Below are 8,501 nucleotides of genomic sequence, written 5' to 3' on the forward strand. Positions count from 1 at the left end.
GGGACCGTGCGACTGCTACGGTCGCAGGTTCGAATCCTGCCCCGGGCATGGATGTGTGTGATGTCCTTAGGTTAGTTAGGTTTAAGTAGTTCTAAGTTCTAGGGAACTGATGACCACAGCAGTTGAGTCCCATAGTGCTCAGAGCCATTTGAACCATTTTTTTTTTTTTTTTTTTGTTGAGAAGGCCGTTTGCTCGTAGTCTGCCTCGGAAACCTTGTTGATATTTACAGTGATTTCTCAATTCCTCTTACATCCGCGTAAATTTTGTTTGTAGGTGGCTGCGCCTTTCTTCCGCTGTGAAACCTAACAAGGACGTGGAACTTGCATTCCTAATGATCTCATTAGGAGGTGGGCGTTACGCCACGGAAGAAAAAAAAAGCCAGGGCCTGAGAATTTTCCGTGAGAGCCTTGCACTGCGGAAACTTAAGAGACGGCCGGCGTCTCAGTGGCGCAGGCCTGAGGCAGGTGTGGGCGGAAGGCGCGACTCAGCACAGACACGTGTGGCGGCTGCTACCGGCCTCTGGCGCCGCGCGACCGCAACTCGCCAGCAACGCCCCACTGTGCAAGCGCGCCAAGGTTCTTTAACAAATTCCGAACCCATGCTGAGTCAAATAACAAATTACTCATATACAGGGCGAGGCAGCAAAGGCAGACAACCACAGATACATCCGTAATGAATAAATACTCGTACATGGTGTGTGTAAAAAGCTGGGTGAATAGTGTCACACCTGAACGGCAACTTGGCGCATGTGTGCGCGCATGCGCATGGGTCTTCAGAGACTTGAGGAGAATCGATACACGGCATGCACTGCATGTGACTGACAGTGCAAACAGACTGCGACCAGTTGAGAGATGAAGCGTCACAGTGCAATGGAGCAACGTGTAAACATCAAGACAAAAGGAGACAGTGGCAGAGGGCTATGCTGTAAAACAATTGAAGTAAAAGCAGACAGTGGTATATATATAGTGCAGAATGGGGACTGAGATAGCCGGGGAAGACTGCAACGGAGACACATGGAATGTCGGTGCAGGTGTACAGAAAATGAGCAGAAAATGTGTTTACGAAGGAAACAACTAAGGATGAGTCACGTTCAGGTCGGCTGTCGACAAGCAGAATCCCAGAAAAGATCGAGAACGTGCGACAAATGCTGGCACAAGATCGACGACGGACTCTCAGATTGATTTCGGAGGAATTGGGCATTAGCAAGGACACGATTTGGGTAAGCGGAAGATCTGCTCCCGATTTGTGCCGTACGAGCCCACAGACGAGCAGAAAGCAAAACGGGTGGAAACTTCTGGTGATTTCATTCCCATGTGTGACCAGGATCCATTGCTTCTAAACACCATCGTCACGGGAGATGAGACTTGATGCTACTAGTTCCATCCGAAATGAAAACGGCAATCGATGTCAGGGTGTTCACCGTCTTCTCCTCGCAAAAAAAGCCGTCTGCAAAAATCCAAGGTGAAAACACTGTTGATCGCCTTCTTTGACAGCAACGGCATCATCCACAAGGAATTTGCTACTGCAAGTCAAACCACTAATGCTGCATTTTACTAGTCCGTTTTGAACCGATTGCTACAACGTATCCGGCGGTTTCGGCCAGAGTTGTACAGGACTGGAAAATGGATGCTGCTCCATGACAATGCCCTGCACGCTGCGCGACCCGTCTGCGCCAATTCCAGCCGCAGAAGGTGGTAACTGTTCTTGAACACCCTCCGTACTCCCCTGATCTGGCTCCTGCAGTTTTCTTCCTGTTTCCTCGCTTGAAGGCGGCCGTGGCAGCTGAACGTTGTGCGTGCGTGAATGCCATCAAAGAACGCGTGACAGCCGTTCTGCGATCGATTTCACAGGAGGCCTATGCTGATAGTTTCCAAGAGCTGTACGAACGTTGTCAAAAGTGTGTTGTAGCGGGTGGCGACTATTTTGAAGAGCAATTACAGCATTTGTTTGTATCTTTTGCATTGTTTGTTGTCTGATAGCATTCACCGAACTTTCTAGACACACCACGTGTATCTAGATGTGGTTTTCGCCATGTTATAACGGACGATATGGCGAATTTATGACTTTCGCAAGTAATTTTTGTCGTTTATAGTCGCCTAATTACGAAATTTCTAATGGAACTACACACGTCAAAAAAATTTTTGCGTCACCACGCTTCCCAGAACTCCAGAAGACATGTTCATTGTGGATGTTTTATCACAGACACAGTCCCTTTGACTGTTGAGATATAAACCCGCCCAAAAAATGTAAACGACCATGCACTTGCAGCGCCTATTAGACGGAGGGAGTCCGACTGCCGAGCAGTTCCAATCATTGCATGAAGAAGGAGGTACACGGCTCGTGTTGTCTGTAGTTCAACCGTGCCTGCACGGTCAATACCGCCGTTCGATTGCGTCCGCATTGTTACTTTGTGCTAGGAAGGGTTTTCAACAAGGGAAGTGTCCAGGCCTCTCGGAGTGAACCAAAGCGATGTTGTTCGGAAATGGAGGAGATACAGAGAGTCAGAAACTATCGACGACATGTCTCACTCAGGCCGCCCAAGGGCTACTACTGCAGTGGATGACCGCTACCTGCGGGTAATGGCTCGGAAGAACCCTGACAGCAACGACACCATGTTAAATAATGCTTTTGGTGCAGCCACAGGACGTCTTGTTACGACTCAAACTGTGCGCAGTAGGCTACATGATGCGCAACTTCACTCCCGACGTCCGTGGCCAGGTCTATCTTTGCAACCGCGACGCACGCAGCGCTGTACAGATGGGCTCAACAACACGCCAAATGGACTGCTCAGGACTGGGATCACCGATGAGTGTCACATATGCCTTCAACCAGACAATCGTCGGAGGCGTGTTTGGAGACAATCTGGTCACGCTGAACGCATGAGACACACTGGCCAGCAAGTGCAGCGGTTCCCTGCTGTTTTGGGGTGGCATTACGTGGGGGCGGCGTACGCCGCTGCTGCCCGCGGAAGGCGCCATAACGTCTGTACGATACGTGAACTACCGTTAGTGCAACCATATCGGCAGCATATTGGCGTGGCATTCGTCTTATTCCTTTCATGTTAATTTCTTAAATATGTTGTCATTTACGGCATAAATTCCTCTTCTAAATTTACTGTGGTGTTTCTGACTATCTGGGAGGAGACTGAGCAGTGGAACGTGTTACTTTTACACATAAACAAGAACGATCTGTCACACTACTACACTTTAAAGCACAGTTTATATGTAATTCATGTCACACAGTCTCATACGGAACCTACATCCGCTTTCTTTTATATACTGTATATGATAAAATACTGTCATCCCCCTTCCCTTCTGTGTGAAAGAATGAATGAGCAAACGTATTTCTAGTTGCATGCTTGAGGGTAGCAGACAAGCCTGTCTGCTAGACAACAGTAGGACCAACGTCGGAACAGGTAGCTACGCTTTCTAAAAGCAGAGAGGTTTCTATTCCTAGTATGGTCCTGTCCGTCCCTTGTCATGTTGGTAAAGGAAGCTGTCTCTCTGGCCACTTCCGTTTATATTTGTGAGCCACCCTCAGGAAGGGACAACGGTAGTCTGTCCGCGGCGAGCGTCTGAAGTGGTAAGATCTCCGGCTAAGCGCGTGTCTGCTAAGTCCGTAGGACAATGGATTTCTTAAGTTCAGCCTAACTGAAAATTTAATCACCTTTATTTCAGGTTTAGCTATAAAATATCTAATGTTATCTTAAATTGCAACGCAGTGTGATTCGAGTGTACAGTTCAGAATATTCCAGTAGTTGCTTTGTCACTACTTTGTGAGTAAAGTGGAACCACGTGTTGATCAGTAACTCTAACTAAGATCATCAATCTTAAATGCGAATGTGCGTGAAATTATAACGTCTCGTCTTGACAATATTTTTCAATATAGCAACTTTTCTTTATGTTCAACCCACGTGGGGTGTACTTTGTGAGACCAGTACCACGTGCTTATACAGTTGTTTGACCCATAAGGTTAATAGTAAGACGTTAGTAACCAGTTTGAGGTTTTTCTTTTGTAAATTGCTTTTCGATCTAATTTATTTTAATTATCAAAATTATTGTGGAGTTACACTCTTTGTGTAAACCAAGTTGACCACGTGAAGCATGTGGTGTAATCATCAAAGTAGCCCTCAGCTATTCTTTTCGGGAAGATTTCACAGAGAGTTAGTATGAATTTAGTATACCAGTGTGTGGTAATTACATGACGGACAGGATTGCGCTACGAACGTAACTTCTTTGGGTGAAAATTGAATCGGTTGGTTGTGGTTAATTTCCTCTTGGATATGTTACAACGTTCTTCGTGTGTTATTTTATGAATGCAGTGTTGTATGTAGTCTCCCAATCTTGGCTCCCTATTTGATGTGTTCCGTAAGATTACAAACTCACATTTTCACAGTCCTAAATAAGGCGCCAGCTTAGTTATGACTTAGGTTTAATATGCTGAAATTTCAATGATCAATGTTAAAATAAATTTCCAAATATAAACTGATTTATTTCTTTTTATTTAAATTCACTTATATATATATATATATATATATATATATATATATATATATATATATATATATATATATATATATCACCGGTTGTCGTATGACGATTAAAAGATTATAATTAATGTTAGTCTGGTTGGGAATTTGGTAAGCTAGACTGGATACCTGGTGAAACAGTTGCTCAGTAATGCAAGGTTAACTTCCCCAGACAGCTCACAGCTTTAACCCGCTTTTATTGTCTATCAGTACCGCTTTCATAGCAAATTAAAGCAACAACATTACACTTCCTTCAGGATAACGACATCGCTCGACCAGAGTCGCCAGCATGTTCTCCAGACGTGAACTCTATTGATTGAACAAAAAAATGGCTCTGAGCGCTATGGAACTTAACTTCTGCGGTCATCAGTCCCCTAGAACTTAGAACTACTTAAACCTAACTAACCTAAGGACATCGCACACATCCATGCCAGACGCAGGATTCGAACCTGCGGCCGTAGCGGTCGCGCGGTTTCAGACTGTAGCGCCTAGAACCGCTCGGCCACTCCGGCCGGCTCTATCGAACATGCCTGGGGTAGATTGAAAAGGGCTGTTTATGGACGACGTGCGCCACCAACCACTCTGAGGGATCTACACCGAATCGCCGTTGAGAAGTGGGACAACCTGGACCAACAGTGGCTTGATGAACTTGTGGATAGTATGCCACGACGAATATAGGCATGCATCAATGCAAAAGGATGTGCTACTGGCTATTAGAGGTACCGGTGTGTACGGCAGTCTGGACCACCACTTCTGAAGGTCTGGCTGTATGGTAGTACAACATGCAATGTGTGGTTTTCATGAGCAATAAAAAGGGCAGAAATGATGTTTATGTTGATGTCTTCCAATTTTTCTGTACGGGTTTCGGAAATCTCGGATCCGAGGTGATGCAAAACTTATTTTGATGTGTGTGTATACCTTTTCTCCTCTACCATTTGAAAGAAACTTCGCAGAAAATTTGAATGATATAACTTATATGTGATTCAATCAAGTAGTATCAAGATAACAGCGCCGCAGCCCGCCGGCCCGTTGTCAGGAGAACATGTTTCACAAATGCTTATTTTCGGTAGCCGGTCTTAACTGCCTCACTCCGTATGTACTACATCCATTAGAACTGCAGCACCAGGAAGTATAACAAATAACTAAATTCTACTTACTGTGCGTGTACATGTATACTCCGCAGGCCAACTTACGGTGTGTGGCACAGAGTACGTCTGGTAGTAGCATCAGTTTCCCTCTTCTCCGTTCCATTCGCGTATGTCGTATGGGAAGAATGATTATGTGTGATCACTCGTGTTACCTCGTTTCCCAATCCTTCCCGGAGCGTAATCTCTCTGTATGTGTCCGTAATGCACAATGCGGCTCTTACAGCGTCTGCCACGGTAGCTTCTTGAACATTTTCGTCACGCTCTCGCGCCGACTAAACAGTCGTGTGACGAGACATATTGCTGCTTGTTGGATTTTGTCTATCTCTTCTGCTAAGAGACTGATAAGCATTACTCAAGGATCGATCGAGCAAGTGTTCTGTGAGCCACTTCTTTCGTGGATGAATTACATTTTCTTGAGATCCTGCTGCCTGGCTGGAATTTGTTCATACGTTTCACGAGGTCATTTCACTTTAGGTCGCTCCCGATGGTTACTCTCAGGTATTTTACGATCTTTACTGCGAGACGTACAGGAAAGGTCAGTGAGATTCTGGAAGGTACCGACAGGGTTGTGTGTGAAATCTTATGGGACTTAACTGCTAAGGTCATCAGTCCCTAAGCTTACACACTACTTAACCTAAATTATCCTAAGGACAAACACACACACCCATGCCCGAGGGAGGACTCGAACCTCCGCCGGGACCAGCCGCACAGTCCATGACCGACAGGGTTGTGAAGTCACTCCAATTCCAGTGCCGCGTACAGCTGCTATACGTCACTCGATTGATATTGCATTGTGCGAACAGCCCGATCGAGGGGGTTCCACAGACTGTCGATTGGATTTTAATCTGGTGAGTTTGGTGGCCACGGAAGTACGGTAAACTCATCCTGGTGTTCTTCTAACCACAGCCCGCATCTCGTGGTCGTGCGGTAGCGTTCTCGCTTCCCACGCCCGGGTTCCCGGGTTCGATTCCCGGCGGGGTCAGGGATTTTCTCTGCCTCGTGATGGCTGGGTGTTGTGTGCTGTCCTTAGGTTAGTTAGGTTTAAGTAGTTCTAAGTTCTAGGGGACTTATGACCACAGCAGTTGAGTCCCATAGTGCTCAGAGCCATTTGAACCAACCATTCTAACCACACATAGACTGCGTGATGTGTGACACTTTGCACTGTCCTACTGGTAGATGCCATTGTGCTGAGGAGAAACAAGGATAGCTGCATGCTTGTGTTGATCGATTGTGCCTTCCATGTTGACGAGATCGCCCTGGGACCGCCATGAAAACATTCCCCATGCCATACTGTTCCCTCCTCTGGCCATGGACTCGTACAACGATGGTTGCAGGATGTTTGCTTTCAGACCTGAAAATTGCAGCCTTCCCCACCACTGAACAGCAGTCAGCACGGGTGCATGAATCTGGCGCTTTCTGCGGAGCCACACACGCAATAACGTTCGCTGAACGGTCGTTGAGGAGACACGGTTAGTAGCCTCTTGTTTCACCTGGGCGGACAGTTGCCTAACATTGCACTTCTGTTCGCCGGTACACATTTCCGCAGCTGTCATTTACCCCTGTCATTTATGGCTCTTAATCTGCTGGGTATCACCGCGCGGGGTAGCCACGCGGTCTATGGCGTCTTGTCACGGTCCGCGCGGTTACCCCCGTCGGAGGTTCGAGTCCTCCCTCGGGCATGGGTGTGTGTGTCGTCCTTAGCGTAAGTTAGTTTAAGTTGGATTAAGTAGTGTGTAAGCTTACGGACCGATGACCTCAGCAGTTATGTCCCATAAGACCTTATCACAAATTTTTTCTGCTGGGTATCGACTCGAATTGTACTTGGATGATAGATATGAGTACGTCATCCTACGGAGTTTCACCTCTTTGCCAGGGCCCATCAACATAATGTCTGACAAGTGGTTGTGCACCAGTCTCTCTGTAGCCCATGACCAGATGGTTTCAATGAGAGAGAGATTTGGAGAATTCTGTTTTTTTGGACAACAGTTGAGAGTACGTCGTACAGAGGCAGGTCAAGACAGTACGAGCAACATACGATCTTGTTGAAAGATAACGTCACGGAGATCTAGAAAATAGGGCACAGCCACCAGCCTTAAGTCAGAAATGTACTGGCTGATGTAAAGAACAATTACAATCTAGACGAATCAGAGGTGAACATATTGTGTTTCCAATGCCACCCCGTACCGTCATTCCAGGTTTCTGGGCCCTTATGACGATGACGAATGCACTCTGGTAACGTTGCTTCTGCTCGGAGTCTCCATACACGGACAAAGTTATCTTGATGCTGTACGTCGAACGGGACACGTGTCAAAAGATGACATACGAACACTCCTGCGTCTAGTGTTAACGTTGGGTTCATCACTGTCGTCTACCTCTCTCTAATGTTGCCTCAAGGGAAGCCGAGATAGTGGTCGCTGTGTTGACATTCTGTGATGATCCAGATATCGTCGCACTGTCCATGTGGATAAGTGTCTTGGTGTAGACAAGCCTATGACCTGATACTAAATACACTGATGGAAAAAAGTTGCAGCACCAAAACATAGATTAATGAAATTTCGGGAGTACATTTGTCTACGTAACATAACTGCATGATCACAAGTTAATGCAAGCGCAACATAAGCCAGTTCAAATGTAAAATTCTGGTACATTAATAACCGGCGTAACCGCCAGAATGTTAAATGCAAACCTGCAAAGGTGCATGCATTGTATTTTACAGGTGTCGGAAGTCAGTTTGTTGGATGGAATTCCAGGCCTCCTGCACGTGGTCGGTCAATACAGGGACGGTTAATGCTGTTTGTGGGTGACGCTGCGGCTACCGTCCGGT

This window comes from Schistocerca nitens, chromosome 1, assembly GCF_023898315.1.
Source record: "Schistocerca nitens isolate TAMUIC-IGC-003100 chromosome 1, iqSchNite1.1, whole genome shotgun sequence".
Taxonomy (NCBI): domain Eukaryota; kingdom Metazoa; phylum Arthropoda; class Insecta; order Orthoptera; family Acrididae; genus Schistocerca; species Schistocerca nitens.